Genomic DNA, 25920 nt, shown 5'->3' with positions numbered 1-25920 from the left:
GCCAACAGAGCGTCTACATTGTTTAGCTCCATCACTCCTCTTGTGTTCCCTCTTTCGGAAGCATAGAAGTAGTCGTTTTCTGCTACTGTTTCAATGAAATCTATGGCTTCCTCAATGGTCTTCTTCTTGTTCAAGGACCCTCCAGATGAATGGTCTACTGCCTTCTTTGACTCATAAGAGAGCCCTTCATAGAAAATGTGCAGCTGGACCCATTCGTTGAGCATGTCAGGTGGACACCTCCTTGTTAAGTCTTTGAACCTCTCCCATGCTTCATACAGAGTCTCACCATCCTGTTGCCTGAAGGTTTGAACCTCAGCTCTCAGCCTATTGATTCGTTGAGGAGGGTAGAATCTTGCTAAGAATTTTTTCACCACATCCTCCCAAGTTGTCAAGCTCTCCCTTGGGAAGGATTCCAGCCACTTGGCTGCCTTGTCTCTGAGTGAGAAGGGAAATAAGAGCAATCTATAGGTGTCAGGATGAACACCATTAGATTTCACTGTGTCACATATTCTCAGGAAGGTGGTCAAATGTTGGTTGGGATCTTCTTGAACACCTCCTCCAAACGAACAGTTGTTCTGAATAAGGGTGATGAGCTGTGGTTTAAGTTCAAAGTTGTTGGCATTGATTGTTGGCTTTTGGATGCTACTTCCACAATTGCCTGGGTTTGGATTAATGTAAGAGCCCAAAACTCTTCTATCCTCCCCAGCATGATTTGCTCCACCTCCTCTGCCATGGTTGTGAGTCTCTTCTTCATGATGATTTTCCATGTTTTCTTCCATGTTTGGTTCAAAGTATTCCTCAAACTGTTCCTCCTCTTCTTCAGCACCAACTACTCGTTTTTCTTTTGCCTCCCTCCTTAGTCTAAGGAAGGTTCTCTCTGGTTCAGAATCAAAGGAAGTTGAAGCCCCACTTCTTCTCCCTGTCATACAACCAACAAGTACAAGCAGAGAAAATAGGTGCAGACAGTATTTGTGTCAGAATTGATGTTAGTTGTGGGTGATGCAATATATCAAACAGTTAGTGGGTTAGCAAACAGAATTGAAAATAACAAAGATAAACAAAAGAGTAGATGGAGAAGAGAAGAAGTTTAGCTAAAACAAAAAGTAAATCACTCAAACAGAAAATGAAATACACAAAATAAAATGCTCAATCTAGTGATCTTCCAATCTAATCATTGTTGATGCACAATCAATCCCCGGCAACAGCGCCATAAACTTGATGCGGGGAAAACTTGTCTCTCAACAAATCTTCCTTCGGCAAGTGTACCGAAGTTGTCGTCAAGTAAAAACTCACAATAGAGTGAGGTCGAATCCCACAGGGATTGATTGATCAAGCAACTTTAATTAGAAGAATGTTCTAGTTGAGCGAATCCAGAAATTGGGTTGAGAGTTGCAGAAAATAAAATGGCGAGAATGTAAATAACAGAAAAGTAAATGCTAGAATTAAAGGACTGGAAGTAAATGACCGAAAATAAATTGCAGAATTATAAATGGGAATGGGGGATTTGCTCATAGAAGTAATTCGCAGAAATTAAAGAGAATGGGTAAGATTTGAGATGGGGAGTTCATTGGGCTTAGGAGATGTTGCAATTCTCCGGATCAAGTTCATTTTCATCTCTTCCTCAATCAATGCACTCATTGATCTCCTTGGCAATCTTAAGTGATTGAATTGCAATTCCTTGGAATTCAATCTCTCAAATCTTGATCAATAGCCAATTCCTTGGTCAATTGCTCATGAGAAGAGATGAAGTATGGTCACTGATTATACCACATGCATTTCCCAAACCAAGTATTGAGAGGGTTACAGTCACATACCCATCCAAACCCAATTTGGTCCAGCATGAGAAAGTATTTCTAGCTTGATCTCTTCATTCCTCTTCCAAGGTTCAAAAGAGATCCAAGTTTGAATAGCTTCTCTTCCAAGATAACTATTCAATTGGATGAAGATCGAAAGCTTTCAAGTAAAATCAAGAGGAAAAATAGAAGAAGAACAATGAAAATTAGTATTGATCCATCAAATTACAACAGAGCTCCCTAACCCAATGAAAGGGGTTTAGTTGTTCATAGTTCTTGAAAATGAAAACAAAGATGGAGAATACATCATAAAACAAGAAATTGCAAAGAAAGTAAAATACAGAGAGTGGTTCTTCAGCCTCTAGAACTATTTTACAATTCAAAGCTACTCCTATATATACTACTTTTCTCAGCTTCTAGTTCACTCTTCAAGTCTTGGGCCTTTGGATCTTGAGTTTGAAGCAGTTCCTTTCTTTATTTGGGCTTGGCTTTACTTGCAGAGAGAAAGTGCGTAGTGGGCAGAGACTTAAGCTCAGGGCGTAAGGAGTGTTAATCATTTAGTGAAAGTCCAAGTTTGGGAGCGTTAGTGACACTTAACATTGTCACTAACGTTCCAATGCACCCCTTTTGCCTTACGTTAAAACCCACGTTAACTAGGTTAACGTGGCTTTTAACGTTGCCTTGTCAACCTTCGAGAACGTTAGTGACACTCAACATTGTCACTAACGTTCCAGTGTGCCCCTTCTTGCTTCACGTTAAAGCTCACGTTGACTAGGTTAACGTGGCTTTTAACGTGGCCTTTGCCATCCTTCGAGAACGTTAGTGATATTCAACATTGTCACTAACGTTCCAATGTGCCCCTAGGTCTCACGTTGGAGTCCACGTTAACTAGGTTAACGTAGCTTCTAACGTGGCCATCTTTTAGCCATCCCAACGTTAGTGACAATGTTGAGTGTCACTAACGTTGGCTCATCCTTCATTTCTCATCGTTAGCTTCCATGTTAACCAAGTTAACGTGGAAGTTAACGTGACTCTTGGGGGTTGTGTGGTTGCTTCAACGTTAGTGACAATGTTGAGTGTCACTAACGTTGTCGACAACTCTTCATCCTCTACGTTAGTTCCCACGTTAACCAAGTTAACGTGGGAGTTAACGTGGTACTTTGCACCATAGGCCAACGTTAGTGACAATGTTGAGTGTCACTAACGTTGGCTCAACTTCTTTTCTCCACGTTAGAGTTCACGTTAACTTGGTTAACGTGACTCTCTAACGTGGGCATTGATGGCTTTTTTTGAGAGTGTTATTGGCAATCACTTTTTTCATTAATCTTTGCAAGTTACCTCCCCTTTTCTTGCTTCTTTTTGGTCCTGAAATCAAGCAACAAAGTGCATCAAAGCTCTAGTCCAAGTCATGAGTAATGCAACATAATATTTGTCACTAAACTTATGCAAAATCCTCATAAAATCATGTAAAATGCACAATGTATGCTTGAGTCAAGGCATAAGTGAATATTTACCCAAAACTAGCTTATTTCCTAAAGAAATGCATGAAACTAACCTAAAAACAGTAAAGAAAAGGTCAGTGAAACTGGCCAAGAGGCCCTGGCATCAATGCATAAGTGTTGTGAGATGAAAAAGAAAATGCATGAGTATGTGAAAAAGTTAAGGATGGGTAGTTAGGTTAGCTTTAAATTAGTATAGGTCATTATATAGGTTATGTGGGAAAGTATAGGTTAATCAAAGATCCAAATTCTAGTCCACCTAACCATATATGATCCTACCCTGACCCTAGCCCATTACAACCTTTGAGAAAGACCTCATGATATTTGTCTGCATGCATTGAATAATTGTTGATTGTTAGATGAAGAACAAATTTTGAAAAGCATGATTAGGGGAGAATTGAGTGAATCAACCCATAAAAACTTGAGTGAATAGAGTGGATACACATCCGATGAGGATTTGATTGCTCAATTACATGTATTCACCATAATCATTCTTATTCATGCATGTTTGTAAACCTTTATGATATTCAATACAATTGTGGGGTTGGATTTGATTCCCATTGCTTGAGCCCTTGTGCTTACATATGTTCTCTTGGAAGATAATTTATTTTGACAAGCATTTGCATTCATGTAGATAGTTACATTTAGATAGGTTTCATATAGTTTAATTGCATTGAATAAATGTCATACCCCTTATTTCCTTCTTGGTTTAGCATGATGACATGCTAAGGTTTAAGTGTGGGGAGGTTGATAAAGCCCGTTTTTGGGATTTATCTTGTGTTGAATTTAGAGCATTTTGTTAACCTTTCCTCACATTTATTCAATGAATTAGCATAGTTTTGTGATTGTCTTCTAATTTGTGTTTAAATATGAAAACATGCTTTCAGGCCCTTTATTTGATAGTTTTAATCCCTGTTTTGATTCCAATAGATGCCTTGATGTATTTGTTAGTGATTTCAGATTGAAAAGGGCTAGGAATGGATCAAAGGAGTGAAGAGAAAGAATGCAAAGTGGAGAAATCATGAAAAGCCAATGATTTGGGATGCACCCATGGACGCGCACGCACACTAGACGCCTATGCATGGATCGCGCAATACTCCAGGGACGCATACGCGTGCTGTACGTGTACGCGTCGATGCCCACACTTGACTTCTTTAATGAAATCGTGCCAGGCGATTTCTGAGGAGCTTGTGGCCCAAATTGGAGTTAAATCTTGGCGGGAAAAGGCTAAAAGGACCAAGGGTTGAAGGGGAAGGCATCTTGGATCATTCATGACACACAATACACATTGGAGATCTAGTTTAGTTTAGTTTTCTAGAGGGAGAAGGTCTCTCTTCTCTCTAGCATTAGGATTAGGTTAGATTAGGATTTTATAGATCTAGGTTTTGCTCTTTACTTTTCATCCACTTTTCCCTTTCAATTCCTTGTTGTTACATCTTGCTCTTCTACTCTTTTGTTGTGATTCTCTTCTATTTTGTTTCTATACTTTGTTGTTGATCTACTTTTGTTCTTTTGTTTTCTCTTAATGAAATTTAAGGTAATGCATGTCAATTATGTTTTCTTTGGTTGTTATTGTTAATTCTTTACATTTAATTGTTGTTAGAATTCGTTTTTGTTGTCGATTTACTATGCCTTCCTTTTGTACCTTCCAAGTGTTTGACAAAATGCTTGGTTGGATTTTAAAATAGAATTTTATGCTCTTGGCTTGGAGAGGTAACTTAGGAATTCTGGAGTTACTAATGTCCAAGTAATTGATGATTGGGAGCCATTAACTCTAGGTCTCACTAGTTGAATTAGTGGAGAGTTAGGACTTATGGACTTGGATTGATATAGCTCATTTGACTTTCCTCTACTACTAGTTAGAGGATGGTTTAATGGGATTGATCCTTGCCAATTCTCATATTGTGGTTAGTGATAAGGATAGAGATCCTTAACCACCAAACCTTGCCAAGACCGCTTTATTATTTACATTTTCATTGCCATTTAATTTTATTGTTTCTTATCCAAAACCCCAAAATATACAACTTATAACCAATAACAAGAACACTACCCTGCAATTCCTTTGAGAGACGACCTGAGATTTGAATACTTCGATTATTAGGATTATTAGGGGTTTGTTACTTGTGACAAACAAATATTTATATGAAAGGATTATTGTTGTTTTGGAAACTATACTTTACAACGAGATTTTATTAGTGAAATTCTACACCAACAATTTTCCGTTCATCAATCCAACCATGAAAGATGTGGTTCAAAAGGAGGTGATAAAGTTGTAGAATGCTAGAATCATATACGCAATTTCTAACAGCTCTTGGGTAAGTCCAGTCCAGGTGGTACCAAAGAAGCGAGGCATTACTGTAATCTTCAATGAGAGGAATGAGCTCATCCCTACAAGGACAGTGACTGGGTGGAGAATGTGCATTGATTACAGAAGGTTGAATGATGCCACAAGGAAGGACCACTTTGCTCTCCCTTTCGTTGATTAGATGCTAGAATGATTGGCTGGACATGCTTACTATTGCTTCTTGGATGGATACTCCGGATACAATTAGATAGCGGTGGATCCCAAGGACCAAGAAAAGACCTCCTTCACTTGTCCCTTTAGAGTCTTTGCCTACAGGAGGATGCCCTTTGGGCTATGCAATGCTCCAGCAGCCTTTCAAAGGTGTATGCTTTCCATATTCTCTAACATGGTAGAAAAATTCTTAGAGGTTTTTATGGATGATTTTTCTGTCTTTGGTAACTCTTGTGACACTTGTTTGCATCATCTAACCCTTATCTTGAAAAGATGCCAAGAAACAAACTTAGTTTTGAATTGGAAAAAATTTCATTTCATGGTACCAGAAGGTATTTTCCTTGGGCATAAGGTTTCAAGCAAGGAAATAGAAGTTGACAAAGCTAAGATAGAGATCATAGAAAATCTTCCTATACCAGTCAATGTGAAAGTAGTGAGAAGTTTTCTTGGACATTCTGGGTTTTACAGGAGATTTATCAAAGATTTCTCAAAGAAGCTAAACCACTAAGCAAGTTGCTAGTGGTTGACAAACCTTTTGTCTTTGATGATAACTGCAAGCATGCTTTTAAAACCTTGAAAACTAAACTCACTACAACACTAATCGTCACACCCCCAGAATGGGGACTTACTTTTGACCTCATGTGTGATGCAAGTGGTGTTTCAATTGGTGCTGTATTGGGACAAAAGAAGGATAGGTTGCATCATGTTATATACTATGCTAGCAAAGTGTTAAATGAGGCACAGAAAAATTACACCACCACAGAAAAAGAACTCTTAGCAATTGTATATGCATTTGATAAATTTAGACAATACTTGATTGGTTCAAAAGTTGTAGTGTATACTGAACATGCTGCTCTCAAGTATCTCATGTCTAAACAGGATGCTAAGCCAAGGCTCATCAGGTGGGTGCTATTGCTACAAGAGTTTGACATTGAAGTAAGGGATAGGAAAGGAAGTGAGAACCAAGTTGCAGATCATTTGTCAAGGTTACCACAAGAGACAAACCAAGAAGCACCACAACCAGTGAATGAGAGATTCCCAGATGAGCATCTCCTCCAAGTTCAACAAGCACCTTAGTTTGCTGATATTGCAAACTACAAAGTGGGAAGAAGAATTCCTTGAGACTATACCAGGCAGCAAGTGAAGAAGTTACTCACTGAAGCCAAGAAATTCTTTTGGGATGAGCCCTTTCTATTCAAGAGATATTTAGATGGAATGATTAGATAGTGTGTGCCAGAAAACGAGATGTTGCACTACCACAGCTCAGGTTATGGAGGACATTTTCGGGCCGAAAGAACAGCTGCCAAAGTTCTTCAGAGTGACTTCTATTTTCCATCCATATTCAAAGATGCCATGGACTTTGTAAATAAGTGTAATTAATGTCAAAGAATAGGAGGTCTGTCAAGGAGAAATGAAATACTCCAGAATTTCATCTACGAAGTGGAATTGTTTGACCTTTAGGGAATAGGTTTCATGGGACCATTCCCTCCATCATATTCATTCAAATACATATGGTAGAAGTGAAATATGTTTCCAAATGGGTGGAAGCCATAGTAACAACAACGTGTGATGCAAAAATTGTTCTCCATTTTCTCAAGAAGCACATTTTCACTAGATATGGAGTGCCTAAAAGTCTCATTAGTGATGGTGGCAGCCACTTTTGTAATAAACAGATGGATAAGCTACTCCACAGATACGGGGTAACTCACAATGTGGCCACACCATATCATCCTCAAATTAATGGCCAGGCTGAATTGGCAAACAGAGAGTTAAAAAGAATCCTAGAGAAGACTGTTGGAGTTACAAGAAAAGATTGGGCAAGAAAGTTAGATGATGCCCTGTGGGCATATAGAACCTTATTTAAAACCCCAATTGGGATATCACCATTTCAGCTAATCTATAGGAAATGCTGCCACCTCCCTGTGGAGCTCGAGCATAAGGCTTTTTGGGCCACTAAGCTCCTCAATCTTGATTCTCAAGCAGCAGGAGAGAAAAGATTATTGCAACTCAATAAATTGGATGAATTTAGACTGGAAGCTTATGAGAATGCTAAGATACATAAGGAGAGGGCCAAAAGATGGCATGACAAAAAAATTTCTAGAAGAGAATTTGAACCAGGGCAGCAAGTGTTATCTGGTAAACTCAAGTCCAAATGGACTGGCCCTTATCTGGTAACCAAGGTCTCTCCACATGGAGGTCTTGAACTTTCGAATGAAGCTACAAAAGATACATTCACAGTAAATGATCACAGAGTGAAACACTACCTCGGAGGACCCTGGAACAAGGAGGAGAGCATTCATGAGCTGAGTTGAGCAAGAATGAAGGACATCAAGCTAGTGACGATAAAAGAGCGCTTGTTAGGAGGCAATCCAACTAAAGGTAACTTTCTTTTTGTAGTTGTTTCAATAAGAAAGTTAAGTAGGTTTCCCTGCATTACAAGGAGTTAAGTTTGGTGTTGCACACCAAAAATGAGTTCAGAAAGGGTGAATATGTGATGCTAAGTTTAGTGTTCCACCACAGATTTCATAGAAACACATTTCAACCCTCTAAAGAACATCATTAGTCATTAATTCCAGACAATCATGGAAACCAACCACTTAACAGTTGTTTAATTTCTATTTCATAGTTAGTTTACTTGATAAAAGCACAACGTTTCATGCATGTAACCAATTTATTGCATAATAGATGTTAGCAAAAAACAAAGATTGGTGTTCACACACCAAAACAAGTTCAGAAGCCTACAAACACACATGCATGCTAACCATGTCTCAAGTGCTTGAGAGACAAGCAACTTCCAATACTCTTGTAGGAAGTCATTCAATTTTTTGGAGGGACTATGCATCATCATAAAGAAGAACACAAAAGCTAAGGATGATGATGAAGGACTAAGCATAAAGGCACCAAGAGGTTATGTTGTCACATAACTAATTCCAGTGTGAAGTGTTTTAGTTGGAAGTGTGATTGTGCCCTATTTTGATGATCATTTGCATTTTGTGATTTTCCTTTTTATTGTCATTTTAGCTTGCTAGTCTAAGTTTTTATTTTATTTCATCTTGCTTAATTTGTATGCCTTGTTCCCTTTGCTCGAATAAAAGAAAATATTGTGAAACAAAGAAAGACTAAAAGTCCATCATTGGTAGAAGATAGAATAAGGTTAAGTGGTGGTGCATGCTTGAAAACTTAGCAAGTTCACTAATAAAGTGGAAGGGTAGAATGTCCTTTAAGCTTGAATTTAGTTGCTTTATATGAAACCTTTGTGAATAAAGATCCTTGGAAGAAAGAAAGAAAAATAAAAAATGAAAGAAAAGCCAACGTTAGTGGAAAAGTTAGGCCACTAACGGGCAACACTAACATTGGTAACATAGACAGAAAGAAATAATGAATAAGCTAGGCACCAATAGCTTGAACCCTAAGATATATGCCTGTGGTGCTTTTGTACTAGGATCTACTTGGATGATTAGGTTATAAGGAGTGTTTTAACACTTGGTAACTTGGGTTAACTAAACCGGGATTATCAACCAAAAGTCCACTATCAAGAGCAACCTAACTACAAAGCATTTAGTGATCCAAAGAGGTGTTGGGCATCAATTTTTTTAGGCTGAAATGCAAACCAAGTGGCTGTGGTGTGTATGTATTGAGGAGAGGCTTGAGTTAGTAAGTCTGAGGGGTGCTTCATCACTCAACACCTTGAGCCAACTGGGTCACGAGTGCTGACTAAAAGCTTACCATAAAAAGGTGCCTCAACATAGAACACTAAGCTTCAAAATAAAGAATAAGTTTCTAAGAAAAAAGAAAGCAACAAGTAAGCACCAAGGATCAAAGAATAAAAGGTTTCATAGAAGCACCAGAGTTAGTTCTTAAAAGGATGTTGTGGCCTGGAAATCAATAAGACTTGAGCTTCAAAGGTATCATGCATGAAACCCCAAGAACCAGGACTAAATGTCTTCCAATAAAGACCTATACTCCTTTCTGTTTTTCATTCATTCTTCTTATGTTTTACTACGTGCTTGCAAACAAGCAAGATTTAAGTTTGGTGTTGTGATGCCTAGGCATCTTAGGTTAGTTTCACAAGCCTATTTCATTAGTTTTCATTTGGTTTCATGCACTTTCTTAGGCAATAAGTAAGAATTTGGATGAGAAATGTATACATGTCTTGATTCAATTGAACATTGTTAATTATGTGCATTTTCGAGAGATTTATGCAAGAATTACTTGATGCAATGAATGATGCATTATCTTGTGATTATTGAAATACTTTGATACATTTTGTTTGGTTGATGATAGGTAAGAAGAAGCAAAGGAAGGGCAAGGAAGAAGCAGAGAAGGCAACGTTAGTGGCCAAAGTTGGCTCACTAACATTGCTATTAACGTTGCCTATAGAGGAGGAAGCAACATTGGTGGCCAAAGTTGGCTCACCAACTATTCATAACTTTGACTGAGCTAAATTGCCCTGGTTGGACGATGTCAAAGCGACCGACCTCTTATAAAGGTTGGCTCGTCACCAACCTCTGCCTAAAGAGCTCAGCCAAACCTCCATAAAGGCCTAAGCCGGCCCAAAGCTGAGGATTACAGCCCTTCTAAAGGTGGCTAGCCAAAAAGATAAGGTGACCTCCCCCACGAAGGATAAGATAAGATAACTAACTTATCTCAAAGGAAGGTCACTCCACACTACTATAAATACACTGGAGCACCCAGATATAACTCATACTCTGATTCTACACAAAAACCTACCTAAAGCACGTGCTAACTTAAGCATCGGAGTCTCTTGCAGGTACCACCACCCTTCGGTGATCGAAGACGAGCAGCATCTCCAACTCTACCAGGTCAGACACGACAGCACCGACTAACACAGAAGATCTCATCTGAGATCGGCCTCCAATTTCAAGTAACCCTCGGAACATTGGCGCCATTGCCGGGGAACCTGAAAGTCATTCCATCATCATGGTGGACAATCTTGACAACGATCGTAACTCCGGTTTGGAAGAAAGAACGCCGCTTAAAAACACGGATGCCACATCAAAGGATGCACCTCAAACCAAGAGAGACAAGCAGTCTTCAAACACAAAAATTTTAGATGCCCTCCTTGAACAGCAGGATCGCCTCAAACAGCTCGAACAAGAGGTCGAACATCAGCGGAAAGCTGAAAGAGACCTACGAAGAGAAACAAGACGGCGTCAAGAGCTAGAAGACAAGCTCCTAAAACTCGAAGCCGACCTCGAAACCAAGACCACTATATCCGATCGTGAAGATAGCCCTCACAAGGACCAAGACCCATTCACCAAAGAGATCATGAAAGCTAAAGTCCCAAAGGACTTCAAAGCTCCCGACATGACCCCATACGATGGTACGTCTGATCCAAGCCATCATCTCAGCAATTTCAGAAGCAAGATGTATCTCACAGACGCCTCGCATGTAATTCATTGCAAAGCTTTCCCAACCACTCTAACTAAAACGGCAATAAAGGGGTTCGACAGTTTGCCTCCAAGATCAATCACAAGTTTTGATGACCTTGCTAAAAAATTTCTTGCCAGCTTCTCCATCCAGAAGGATAAGGCCAAACATGGCCCAAGCCTGCTGGGAATTAAACAAGGAGATCGGGAAAGCCTTCGCAGCTACATGGAAAGATTCAACAAAGCATGCCTTGGCATACAAAGTCTTCCAACAGAAGTGGCCATCATGGGGCTCATCAACGGCCTAAGAAAAGGACCCTTTAGCCACTCAATATCCAAGAAGTACCCAACATCTCTAAATGAGGTTCAAGAAAGGGCCGAAAAGTACATAAACATGGAGGAAATCTCTCGATTGGGAGATAATTCAAAAACCAGATTCTCCTACACACCTCGAGACAAGGATAAAGACTCCAGGAAGAAAGAAGACCAACCTACTGAGAAACTACAAAATACCACAACTACACCCCTCTTCGGGTGTCTCTTGTGGACGTCTACTGAGAGATATGCAACACAGAAAAGATCCCCCCGTCAGATTAAACACAAAAGGGAAGGAAGTCGAACGGAGTATTGCGAATACCACCGAATCTATGGGCACTCCACTAATGAATGTTACGACTTGAAGAACATCATAGAAAAGCTAGCCCGGGAAGGCAAATTAGATCAGTTCCTCGCCAACACAAGGGAGGGACCAAAAAAGCGAAGAAGGGACGAAGAGGGAGGATGAGATGGACGTCCCCCTCACACCCCTGAAAAGCATGTTCACATGATCAATGGGGGATTCGCAGGCGGGTGGATCTCCAAGCCGTCCCGTAAAAGACACCTAAAGGAAGTGTACCATGTCGGAGAAGGAGACAGGTCATCAGACCTTCCCACTATCACTTTCACTAAAAAAGATGCCGCATGCATCATCCCCGGACACGATGATCCTGTGGTAATTACTATAATACTAGCCAATGCCCATCTCTATCGAACATTGGTCATCAAGGAAGCTCGGCGGATATACTGTTCAAATCTGCCTTCGATAAGCTTGGCCTACAAGAAAAGGAGCTCAGAGCATATCCAAATAGCCTATTCGGGCTCGGAGACGGCCCAATTCAGCTACTCAGGTACATCCCATGTCACACAACCTTTGGAAAGGGAGATCGGTCTAGGACGCTAAGCATAGACTACGTTGTAGTCGACGTAAGCTCAGCTTTGAATGCCCTAATAGGTTGGACAATGTGGAACCAGCTCACCGCGGTGGTCTCTACTCCACATTGGTGCATGAAGTTCCCAACCCCTAGGGGACCGCCACCGTAAAGGGAGACAAAAAACTCGTGCGACGCTATTACAACAAAAGTCTGAACCTTAAAGGCAACCCTGGAGGAAAAGAAGTCAACACTGTCAAACTCGGGGGAGTCTGAGCTCGCGAAGAGTTTCGCCCACTACCTGAAAGCGAAACCGAAAAAGTCTAGATCGGGGATGCCCAAGACAAAATAACAAATATAGGGGCAACCTTAAAGGGAGACCTAAAGGAACTACTGATACAGTTCCTAAAGGATAATTCCGACCTCTTTGCATGGAAAGCCGCAGACATGCCCAGCATAGATCCCAAGCTAATGTGCCATAAGCTGGCAGTATATCCTGGATCTCAGCCAGTGCAACAGAAGTGCAGGAAGCTTGGCCCAGAAAGGTCCCAAGCTGTGGAAGAGCAGATATAAGCCTTACTCGAGGCAAGGTTCATAAGGGAGGTCAAGTATCCATTACGGCTAGCCAACGTCGTCTTGGTAATAAAGTCAAATGGAAAGTGACGGATGTGTACCGATTACACCGACCTCAATAAAGCCTGTCCAAAAGATCTCTACCCGCTCCCAAATATAGACACTCTAGTGGATGTCTCTTCTGGATACAAGTACCTCTCCTTCATGGATGCTTACTCAGGGTACAACCAAATCCCAATGTACCTATCCGACCAAGAAAAGACCTCGTTCCTGACCCAAGAGCGAACTACTGCTATATAGTCATGCCTTTCAGACTAAAAATTACCAGAGCTACATACCAAAGATTGATGAGCAAGGTTTTTGCCGATCACATCGGAAAGCTAATGGAGGTTTATGTAGACGACATGCTGGTCAAAACACAAAGTAAGGAATCGTTGTTATCCAACCTCACCAAAGTGTTCGACACCATAAGAAAGCATGGGATGCGATTTAACCCCACAAAGTGCACCTTCGCGGTAGAAGCTGGCAAATTCTTGGGGTTCATGCTCACCCAAAGAGGAATTGAGGTGAACCCAGATAAATGCCAGGCTATACTCAACATGAAAAGTCTGACCTGCGTCAAAGAGGTACAACAACTCAACAGAAGACTGGCAGCCTTATCCAGATTCTTAGTTGGATCTGCTTTTAGATCTCTCCCCTTCTATGAAATATTAAGGAAGGGAAAGAGGTTCGAATGGACCCCAGAGTGTGAACAAGCCTTCCAGGATTTCAAGAAATTTTTGGGACAACCACCCATCCTTACCTGACCACGGGAAGGCGAGGAACTCATATTATATCTCATCGTAGGAAGTCGGGCACTAGCTTCGGCACTAGTTAGAGAAGACAAAATTGGGTAACAAGCCATTTACTTCATCAGCAAGGCTCTATGACGTGGCGGAAATTAGCTAATTAAGAATTGATATAAGTTGTGCATTGCAAGTATAGTTCTTAACCAACCAGAAACCCGCTTATCAATTTAGAAGGGTTGTCACAAAAATTAGAATTAAAATACTGGGAGTATGAATCCCAGGTCGTCTCCCAATGAGTTGCAGAAAGGTGTGCTAATTTATTAATCAGAGGTTTTCAAAAAGAGTTTGAGTTGAATAAGCAGGAAATTAAATTAGAGAAATTAAGTAATTTAAATAAAAGCCTTGACTGGGAGTAGATTAGTTGGAAGCCCTATTCTTGTTGCAGTACTCTCAAGATTAATTGATAATTGAAGGTTGTTCTGTTTAGTTATCCCTTACTAGGTAAGGGAAAGTCAAACAAGTTGGAATGCTGTTTCTATTCACAAGTCCCAATCCGCTTACTTGGAAGGACTGGCGTTAGTGACTAGAGAGCAGTCCAACAATAAACCCAATTACAATTTTTCTTTTGAGCATTCCAACTCAAGGGTTCCTTTCAATCAACTCCCCATCAAGTTAGGGAACTACTCGCTCATTGTGAATGTAGAACTCATAACATAGGAAAGGGAATTAAAGAAAGACATGATAAATAAAACTCAAAGGAATCAATAAAAAATAAAAGTAACTCTTGTATTAATAAATTCTAAAATAATCCAATAGTAAAATTAAGTAAATTAAAGGACATGGAAGAGTGAACTAGAATGACGAAGTCTTGATGTGGTAATAACTCTTCTCAATATCCCAATGCAAAGAGCAATAGAAAATAATAATCCTAAGAATTATGAATGTGTAGAGAGAAAACCTAGAGGAGGAGTAAAACTAGCTCTAAAAACTAAAAATTGTGTAGAATTAATGTTGTTTTCGTTTCTGCATGTTCTCTGGCTCTAGTCTGCTTTTCTGGGCCGAAAACTAGGTCAAAACAGGGCCCAAAATAGCCCCAGCAAATTCTGCAGATTATGTAGATCGTGCACGTCACGTGATCGCGTCATTCATGAGGACGCGTCATTCGACGTTTTGCTTTGCCACGCGGGCGCGTCGTCCATGCCTCCGCGTCACTTATGCTATTCCAATCCGCGCGGTCGCGTGAGCCATACGGCCGCGTCTCTTCTCGCTGGTCATCTCCTTAATTTCTTGTGTTCCTTCCATTTTTGCAAGCTTCCTTTCCAATCACCAACTCATTCGTGCCCTATAAAGCCTAAAACACTTAACACACAGATCACGGCATCGAATGGAATAAAGGAGAATTAAAATACATAATTAAAAGTCTCTAGGAAGCAAGTTTTCAATCATATAATAATTTTAGGAAGGAAATATAAATGCATGCTAATTATATGAATAAGTGGGTAAAGATCATGATAAAACCACACAATTAAACAAATTATAAATCATAAAATAGTGGTTTATCAACCTCCCCACAGTTAAACATTAGCATGTCCTCATGCTTAGTTGAAGGAGATAAAATAAATGAGTAGGAACATGTAAAACTCATGCAATGCAATGCAACCTATATATATGAATACAACTATATGATTCTTGTCCACTTGATCAATAGTAAATAAGTTCTTCAAAACAATTACAAATCAAATTCCAGTAATTCAATTCTCATACAGTAAGAACAGATAAAAATGCAAGAAGGTAGCTGGTGCGCAGAAATTGTGATTACACTTTGATTATGTAAAATTCATTGCTCTTTCTTTCCCTGGCAATGGCGCCAAAAACATGATGCCAATACCATTGTTCACAACTTTGCACAACTAACTAGCAAGTGCACTGGGTTGTCCAAGTAATACCTTACGTGAGTAAGGGTCGAATCCCACAGAGATTGTTGGTATGAAGCAAGCTATGGTCACCTTGTAAATCTCAGTCAGGCGGATATAAAATAGTAATGGGGTTTTCGAAAGTAATTAATAAAATAGGGATAGAAATACTTATGTATATCATTGGTGAGAATTTCAGATAAGCGTATGGAGATGCATTCATTCCTCTGAACCTCTGCTTTCCTGCTGTCTTCATCCAATCAATCTTACTCCTTTCCATGGCTGGCTTTATGTAATGTATCACCATTGTCAATGGCTACTTTCGGTCTTCTCTTGGGAAAATGATCCAAATGCCCTGTCACGGCATGGCTAATCGTTTGGAGGCATCACCCTTGTCAATGATTACATCTTATCCTCTCAGTAAAAATGGTCAACGCACCCTGTCACGGCACGGCTATTCATCTGTCGGTTCTCGATAATGCTGGAATAGGATTTACTATCCTTTTGCGTCTGTCACTACGCCCAGCAATCGCGAGTTTGAAGCTCATCACAGTCATTCAATCATTGAATCCTACTCGGAATACCACAGACAAGGTTTAGACTTTCTGGATTCTCTTGAATGCCGCCATCATTCTAGCTTACACCACGAAGATTCCGATTAAGAGATCTAAGAGATACTCATTCAATCTAATGTAGAATGGAAGTGGTTGTCAGGCACGCGTTCATAGGGAATGATGATGATTGTCACGTTCATCACATTCAGGTTGAGGTGTGAATGAATATCTTAGAAGCGAAACAAGATGAATTGAATAGAAAATAGTAGTTACTTTGCATTAATCTTTGAGGAACAGCAGAGCTCCACACCTTAATCTATGGAGTGCAGAAACTCTACCGTTGGAAATACATAAGTGAAAGGTCCAGGCATGGCCGAGAGGCCAGCCCTCAAAACGTGATCAATAGTCTCCTAAGATGAACAATGGATTAAAACTGAGACGAAAGATGAATAATACAATAGTAAGAGGTCCTATTTATAATAAACTAGCTACTAGGGTTTATAGAAGTAAGTAATTGATGCATAAATCCACTTCCGGGGCCCACTTGGTGTGTGCTTGGGCTGAGCTTGAGTGTTGCACGTGTAGAGGTCCTTCTTGGAGTTGAACGCCAGCTTTTGTGCCAGTTTGGGCATTGAACTCCACTTTGCAGCTTGTTTCTGGCGCTGGACGCCAGAATTGGGCAGAGGGCTGGCGTTGAACGCCAGTTTGCATCATCTAAACTTGGACAAAGTATAAACTATTATATATTGCTGGAAAGCCCTGGATGTCTACTTTCCAACGCAATTGGAAGCGCGCCATTTTGAGTTCTGTAGCTCCAGAAAATGCACTTTGAGTGCAGGGAGGTCAGAATCCAACAGCATCATCAGTCCTTCTTCAACCTCTGAATCTGATTTTTGCTCAAGTCCCTCAATTTCAGCCAGAAAATACCTGAAATCACAGAAAAATACAAAAACTCATAGTAAAGTCCAGAAATGTGAATTTAACATAAAAACTAATGAAAACATCCCTAAAAGTAACTAGATTCTCCTAAAAACATACTAAAAACAATGCCAAAAAGCGTATAAATTATTCGCTCATCACAACACCAAACTTAAATTGTTGCTTGTCCCCAAGCAAATGAAAATAAAATAGGATAAAAAGAAGAGAATATACTATAAATTCCAAACTATCAATGAAACATAGCTTCAATCAGATGAGCGGGACTTGTAGCTTTTTGCCTCTTGAATAGTTTTGGCATCTCACTTTATCTATTGAGGTTCAGAATGATTGGCATCTATAGGAACTCAGAGTTCAGATAGTGTTATTGATTCTCCTAGTTCAGTATGATGATTCTTGAACACAGCTGTTTTATGAGTCTTGGCCGTGGCCCTAAGCACTTTATTTTCTAGTATTACCACCGGATACATAAATGCCACAGACATATAGTTGGGTGAACCTTTTCAGATTGTGACTCAGCTTTGTTAAAGTCCCCAATTAGAGGTGTCCAGGGTTCTTAAGCACACTCTTTTTTTTCTTTGGACCTTGACTTTAACCGCTCAGTCTCAAGTTTTCACTTGACACCTACACGCCACAAGCACATGGTTAGGGACAGCTTGGTTTAGCCGCTTAGACCAGGATTTTATTCCTTTAGGCCCTCCTATCCACTGATGCTCAAAGCCTTGGGATCCTTTTTATTTGCCCTTGCCTTTTGGTTTTAAGGGTTATTGGCTTTTTGCTCTTGCCTCTTGGTTTTAAGAGCTTTTGGCTTTTTCTGCTTGCTTTTTCTTTTTCTTTCTATTTTTTTTTGCTATTTTTTTTCTGCAAGCTTTGTTCTTTGCTGCTTTTTCTTGCTTCAAGAATCATTTTTATGATTTTTCAGATTATCAAATAACATGTCCCCTAATCATCATTCTTTCAAGAGCCAACATATTTAACATTCTTAAACAACAACTTCAAAAGACATATGCACTATTCAAGCATTCATTCAGAAAACAAGAAGCATTTTCACCACATCAATATAATTAAACTAAGTTCAAGGATAAATTCGAAACTCATGTACTTCTTGTTCTTTTGAATTAAAACATTTTTCATTTAAGAGAGGTGATGGATTCATAGGACATTCATAACTTTAAGACATAGTTACTAACTACTAATGATCATGTAATGAAGACACAAACATAGATAAGCATATAACATAGAAAACGAAAAACAGAAGAAATAAGAACAAGGAATGAATCCACCTTAGTGATGGTGGCGTTTCCTTCTTGAGGAACCAATGATGTTCTTGAGCTCTTCTATGTCTCTTCCTTGCCTTTGTGGCTTGATTCCTAGTGATTTTTGGTATTTCTATCCTCAGTTGCTTCCAATAACTATGTGGAGGGAAGTGCATCCCCTGAGGTATCTCAAGGATCTCTTGATTTGCAGCCACATGTTCTACCACTGAGCTATAGATCCTTTACATAATTTTTTTACCACACCAAACTTAGAATGTTGCTCGCCCTCGAGCAAAAGAAGAAGGAATAGATGAAGAAGAAGATGTGGAAAAAAAAACTAGGATTATAAGGAAGGAAGGTGGGGATCCTGTGGGGTCCACAGATCCTGAGATGATCCTGTGAGGTCCACAGATCTTGAGGTGTCAAGGCATTTACATCCCTGCACCAATTTAGGCATGCAAAATGCCCTTGCACACAACTCTGGGCGTTCAGCGCCAGGTTGGTGCCCATTTTGGGCGTTCAACGCCCATTTGTTGCCCATTTCTGGCGTTGAACGCCAGAACCATGCTTGTTCTGGGGGTTCAGCGCCAGCTCCTCTCCAGGGTGCAATTCTGGCGTTCAGCGCCTAGATGATGCCCATTTTGGGTGTTCAGCGCCCAGATACTGCCCATTTTGGGCGTTCAGTGCCAGAACCATGCTCTGTTCTGGCATTGAACGCCAGGCAGGTGCTTCCTCCAGGGTGTGATTTTTCTTCTGCTGTTTTTGATTCTGTTTCTAAATTTTTCGTTTATTTTGTGACTCCACATGATCATGAACCTATAAAGACATATAACTAAGAAAAATATAGTTAGATAAATAAAAATTGGGTTGCCTCCCAACAAGCGCTTCTTTAATGTCAATAGCTTGACAGTGGGCTCTCATGGAGCCTCACAGATGTGCAGAGCTTTGTTGAGACCTCCCAACACCAAACTTAGAGTTTGGATATGGGGGTTTGACACCAAACTTAGAGTTTGGTTATGGCCTCCCAACACCAAACTTAGAGTTTAACTGTGGGAGCTTTGGTTGACTCTGCTTTGAGAGAAGCTTTTTCTGCTTCCTCTCCATGGATGCAGAGAGAGATCCTTGAGTTGTGAACATAAGGTTGTCCTTATTTAATTGAAGGATCAATTCTCCTCTGTCCACATCAATCATAGCTCTTGTTGTGGCTAGGAAAGGTCTTCCTAGGATGATGGATTCATCCTCTTCCTTTCCAGTATCCAGGACTATGAAATCATCAGGGATGTAAAGGCCTTCAACCTTTACTAACACGTCCTCTACTTGTCCATAAGCCTGTTTTCTTGAATTGTCTGCCATCTCTAATGAGATTTTAGCAGCTTGCACCCCATAGATTCCCAGTTTCTCTATTACAGAGAGAGGCATGAGGTTTATTCCTGAACCAAGGTCACACAGAGCCTTAAAGATCATGGTGCCTATGGTACAAGGTATTATGAACTTTCCAAGATCCTGTCTCTTCTGAGGCAATGTCAGTTGATCCAGATCACTTAGTTCATTGGCGAACAAGGGAGGTTCATCTTCCCAAGTTTCAATACCAAATAATTTGGCATTTAACTTCATGATTGCACCAAGGAACTTGGCGGCTTGCTCTTCAGTAACATCCTCATTCTCTTCAGAAGTGGAATACTCATCAGAGCTCATGAATGGCATAAGGAGGTTTAATAGAATCTCTATGGTCTCTAGATGAGCCTCAGAGTCCTTTGGTTCCTCAGAGGGAAGCTCCTTATTGATCACTGGACGTCCCAGGAGGTCTTCCTCCTTGGGATTCACGTCCTCTCCTTCCCTTACAGGTTCGGCCATGGTGCTTATGTCAATGGCCTTGCACTCTCCTTTTGGATTCTCTTCTGTATTGCTTGGGAGAGTACTAGGAGGGATTTCAGTGATCCTTTTACTCAGCTGGCCCACTTGTGCTTCCAAATTTTTAATGGAAGACCTTGTTTCATTCATGAAGCTCACAGTGGCGTTAGATAGATCAGAGAGTAAGTTTGCTAAATTAAAAGTATTTTGTTCAGAGTTCTCTGTCTGTTGCTGAGTGGATGATGGAAAGGGTTTACTATTGTTAAACCTGTTTCTTCCACCATTATTAAAGCCTTGTTGAGGCTTTTGATCCTTCCATGAGAAATTTGGATGATTTCTCCATGATGAGTTTTAGGTGTTTCCATATGGTTCACCCATGTATTTTAACTCTGCTATTGCAGGGTTCTCAGGATCATAAGCTTCTTCCTCAGAAGATGCCTCTTGAGTACTGTTGGATGCAGCTTACATTCCATTCAGACTCTGAGAAATCATATTGACTTGCTGAGTCAATATTTTATTCTGAGCCAATATGGCATTCAGAGTATCAATTTCAAGAACTCCCTTCTTCATAGGCGTCCCATTACTCACAGGATCCCTCTCAGAAGTGTACATGAACTGGTTATTAGCAACCATGTCAATGAGTTCTTGAGCTTCTGCAGGTGTTTTCTTTAGGTGAATGGATCCACCTGCAGAAGTATCCAATGACATCTTTGATAGCTCAGATAAACCATCATAGAATATATCCAGGATGGTCCATTCTGAAAGCATGTCAGAAGGACACTTTTTGGTCAGCTGCTTGTATCTTTCCCAAGCTTCATAGAGGGATTCACCTTCCTTCTGTCTGAAGGTCTGAACATCCACTCTAAGCTTGCTCAGCTTTTGAGGAGGAAAGAATTTGGCTAAGAAAGTCGTGACCAGCATATCCCAAGAGTTCAGGCTATCTCTGGGTTGAGAGTCCAACCACACTCTAGCTCTGTCTCTTACAGCAAAAGGGAAAAGCATGAGCCTGTAGACTTCAGGATCTACTCCATTAGTCTTAACAGTATCACAGATCTGCAAGAATTCAGTTAAGAACTGAAAAGGATCTTCAGATGGAAGTCCATGAAACTTGCAGTTCTGCTGCATCAGAGAAACTAGCTGAGGTTTCAACTCAAAATTGTTTGCTCCAATTGTAGGAATGGAGATGCTTCTTCCATGTAAATTGGAATTAGGTGCAGTAAAGTCACCAAGCATTCTCCTTGCATTATTGTTGTTGGGTTCGGCTATCATCTCCTTTACTTGTTCAAAATTTTCAATAAGGTTGTCTCTGGATTGTTGTAATTTAGCTTCTCTTAGTTTCCTCTTCAGAGTCCTTTCAGGTTCTGGATCAGCTTCAACAAGAATGCCTTTTTCCTTGTTCCTGCTCATAAGAAAGAGAAGAGAACAAGAAAAGAAGAGGAATCCTCTATGTCACAGTAAAGAGGTTCCTTATTGTTAGTAGAAGAAGAGAAAAATTCGAACACAGATGGAAGAGGGGGTTCGAATTTGGTGAGTGATGTGAGGAAGAGATGTTAGTTGATGAATAAATAAATAGAATAAGATGAGAGAGAAGGAGAATTTTCAAAAATTATTTTTGAAAAAGAGTTAGTGATTTTCGAAAATAGTTTTTGAAAAATTTAGTAATTTTCAAAAATTAAGATTTAAAAATTGAAATAATTAGTTAATTAAAAAGAAATTTTGAAAAAGAGGGAGATATTTTCGAAAATTAGAGAGAGAGAGTTAGTTAGGTAGTTTTGAAAAAGATAAGAAACAAATAAAAAGTTAGTTAGTTAGTTGAAACAAATTTTTAAAAGATAAGAAGTTAGGAAGTTAGAAGAGATATTTTGAAATCAATTTTTTTAAAAAAGGTGAGATAAGAAGATATTTTTGAAAAGATATGATAGAAATTAGTTTTTGAAAAAGATTTGAATTTTTAAAATCACAATTAATGACTTGATTCACAAGAAATCACAAGATATGATTCTAGAACTTAAAGTTTGAATCTTTCTTAACAAGTAACAAACTTGAAATTTTTGAATCAAAACATTAATTGATTATGTTATTTTCGAAAATTTGATATAAAAATAAGAAAAAGATTTTTGAAAAATATTTTTGAAATTTTCGAAAATAACTAAGAAATTTGAAAAAGATTTGATTTTTGAAAAAGATTTTGAAAAAGATGAGATTTTTAAATTGAAAATTTGATTTGACTCATAAAAACAACTAGATTTTTAAAAATTTTTGAAAAAGTCAAATCTAATTTCCGAAATTTTAAGAGAGAAAAAGGGAACGGTATTTTTTTTATTTTTGAATTTTTAATGATGAGAGAGGAAAACAAGAAAAATGATGCAATGCATGAAATTTTTAGATTAAAACAATGAATGCATGCAAGAATGCTATGAATGTCAAGATGAACACCAAGAACACTTTGAATGTCAAGATGAACACCAAGAACATATTTTTGAAAAAATTTTAATGCAAGGAAAACATGCAAGACACCAAACTTAGAATTCTTTAATGCTTAGACACTAAGAATTCAAGAATGCATATGAAAAACAAGAAAAGACACAAAACATGCAAATGCAAAGATCAAACAAGAAGACTTACCAAGAACAACTTGAAGCTCATGAAGAACACTATGAATGCATGAGAATTTTTGAAAAATGCAAGATGCACATGCAATTGACACCAAACTTATAACATGACTCAAGACTCAAACAAGAAACACAAAATATTTTTGATTTTTATGATTTTATGATTTTTTGTATTTTTATTTTAAAATTTTCGAAAATCATTTTGAAAAAGAAAAAAAATAAGGATTCAAAATTTTTCATATGAATTCCAGGAATCTTGTACTCTTTAGTCTAAAGCTCCAATCTGAGGGTTAGACATGGCTTAATAGCCAGTCAAGCTTTAGAATGGATTTACATCCATTGAGGTGATTAGTTGAAGACCAATCCCAAAGGAGTTTGGGTATGGCTTTTCAGCCAGATAGGATTCAACATGTTACCATGAAACTCTAGAATTCATTCTTGAATGTTTTGAAGCCATAGAATAATTTATTTTTGAAAACATTATTTTTTTATTAAATTTTTTTTTTCGAAAGCAAAAGAAAAATTTTTGAAAGATGTTTGAAAAATTTTTGAAAACTTTTTGAAAAGAAAATGAAAAGAAAGTTACCCAATCTGAGCAACAAGATGAACCGTCAGTTGTCTAAACTCGAACAATCCCCGGCAACGGCACCAAAAACTTGGTGCGCAGAAATTGTGATTACACTTTGATTATGTAAAATTCATTGCTCTTTCTTTCCCTGGCAATGGCGCCAAAAACATGATGCCAATACCATGGTTCACAACTTCGCATAACTAACCAGCAAGTGCACTGGGTCGTCCAAGTAATACCTTACGTGAGTAAGGATCGAATCCCATGGAGATTGTTGGTATGAAGCAAGCAATGGTCACCTTGTAAATCTCAGTCGGGCGGATATAAAATAGTAATGGGGTTTTCGAAAGTAATTAATAAAATAGGGATAGAAATACTTATGTATATCATTGGTGAGAATTTCAAATAAGCGTATGGAGATGCATTCATTCCTCTGAACCTCTGCTTTCCTGCTGTCTTCATCCAATCAATCTTACTCCTTTCCATGGCTGGCTTTATGTAATGTATCACTATTGTCAATGGCTACTTTCGGTCTTCTCTCAGGAAAATGATCCAAATGCCCTGTCACAGCACGGCTAATCGTCTGGAGGCATCACCCCTGTCAATGGTTACATCTTATTCTCTAAGTGAAAATGGTCAACGCACCCTGTCACGGCACGGCTATTCATCTGTCGGTTCTCGATAATGCTGGAATAGGATTTACTATCCTTTTGCATCTGTCACTACGCCCAGCAATCGCGAGTTTGAAGCTCGTCAAAGTCATTCAATCATTGAATCCTACTCGGAATACCACAGACAAGGTTTAGAATTTACGGATTCTCTTGAATGCCGCCATCATTCTAGCTTACACCACGAAGATTCCGATTAAGAGATCTAAGAGATACTCATTCAATCTAATGTAGAACGGAAATGGTTGTCAGGCACGCGTTCATAGGGAATGATGATGATTGTCACGTTCATCACATTCAGGTTGAGGTGTGAATGAATATCTTAGAAGTGAAACAAGATGAATTGAATAGAAAACAGTAGTACTTTGCATTAATCTTTGAGGAACAGTAGAGCTCCACACCTTAATCTATGGAGTGCAGAAACTCTACCGTTGGAAATACATAAGTGAAAGGTCCAGGCATGGCCGAGAGGCCAGCCCTCAAAACGTGATCAATAGTCTCCTAAGATGAACAATGGATTAAAACTGAGACCAAAAATGAATAATACAATAGTAAGAGGTCCTATTTATAGTAAACTAGCTACTAGGGTTTACAGAAGTAAGTAATTGATGCATAAATCCACTTCCGGGGCCCACTTGGTGTGTGCTTGGGCTGAGCTTGAGTGTTGCACGTGTAGAGGTCCTTCTTGGAGTTGAACGCTAGCTTTTGTGCCAGTTTGGGTGTTGAACTCCACTTTGTAGCTTGTTTCTGGCGCTGGACGCCAGAATTGGGCAGAGGGCTGGCGTTGAACGCCAGTTTGCGTCGTCTAAACTTGGGCAAAGTATGGACTATTATATATTGCGGGAAAGCCCTGGATGTCTACTTTTCAACGCAATTGGAAGCGCGCCATTTTGAGTTCTGTAGCTCTAGAAAATGCACTTTGAGTGCAGGGAGGTAAGAATCCAACAGCATCAGCAGTCCTTCTTCAACCTCTGAACCTGATTTTTGCTCAAGTCCCTCAATTTCAGCCGGAAAATACCTGAAATCACAGAAAAATACACAAACTCATAGTAAAGTCTAGAAATGTGAATTTAACATAAAAACTAATGAAAACATCCCTAAAAGTAACTAGATTCTCCTAAAAACATACTAAAAACAATGCCAAAAAGCGTATAAATTATCCGCTCATCAGTAGCTCATGAAAGTAGGGGACATAGAATTTTAAGCATTGAACCCTCACTGATGATGTATGTACGCTCTAATCTCTCTAGTGTATAGGGCAATCACTCTATCCTTCTCTAATCATGCTCTCTAATTTTTGTTCTTCTCCTAACCAATCAACAATATTTAATATACCAATGCAAACATCGTGAGGTCTTTTCAAGGTTGTAATGGGGCCAAGGTAATGGTAAGGATACACATATGGCTAAGTAAGCTTATAAACTGATTCTTTAATTAACCCAAACTTTATCATAACCTATATATATATTCTATATAACTTTAGAATTAATACCTAGTTACCCAGAATTTCCCTTTCACATTCCATACTCATGTATCAACTTTTTATTTTAATTTTATCATACGTGCATTGATCTTTGAATTCTTAACTTAACATTGGGGTAATTTTGTCCCCTTATTTATTTATTGAATATTTTTGGTTTTTTTTTTTCAATATAGGCATAAAAATAAACATAGCTTATCAATGCACATAGATTTTTAATTCTTATAGTTTCACATGAGTAGCTATCCAAATTTCGATTATATTATCCTGACACATTCCCTTATTATCTTTTGTTCCCACAATTTCCTATACTTAATTAGCACACACAATTCTATCT

The 25920-nt window shown here is 39.1% G+C and overlaps 2 non-coding genes across 2 annotated transcripts; both read left to right on the top strand.

Annotated features, from left to right (window-relative positions):
• Nucleotides 1-222: 222 nt before the first annotated feature.
• On the top strand, nt 223-326 carry LOC112746485 (small nucleolar RNA R71). Its single transcript, XR_003174366.1, has one exon. It is a non-coding gene; the product is annotated as a small nucleolar RNA R71 (small nucleolar RNA).
• A 20691-nt stretch (nt 327-21017) lies between these two features.
• On the top strand, nt 21018-21125 carry LOC112746242 (small nucleolar RNA R71). The gene has a single exon (XR_003174136.1). It is a non-coding gene; the product is annotated as a small nucleolar RNA R71 (small nucleolar RNA).
• Nucleotides 21126-25920: the final 4795 nt, after the last annotated feature.

This window comes from Arachis hypogaea, chromosome 14 (genome assembly GCF_003086295.3).
Source record: "Arachis hypogaea cultivar Tifrunner chromosome 14, arahy.Tifrunner.gnm2.J5K5, whole genome shotgun sequence".
Taxonomy (NCBI): domain Eukaryota; kingdom Viridiplantae; phylum Streptophyta; class Magnoliopsida; order Fabales; family Fabaceae; genus Arachis; species Arachis hypogaea.
The sequence above is the reverse complement of the archived record's forward strand: the minus strand, read 5'-3'. Positions and strand labels throughout refer to the sequence as shown.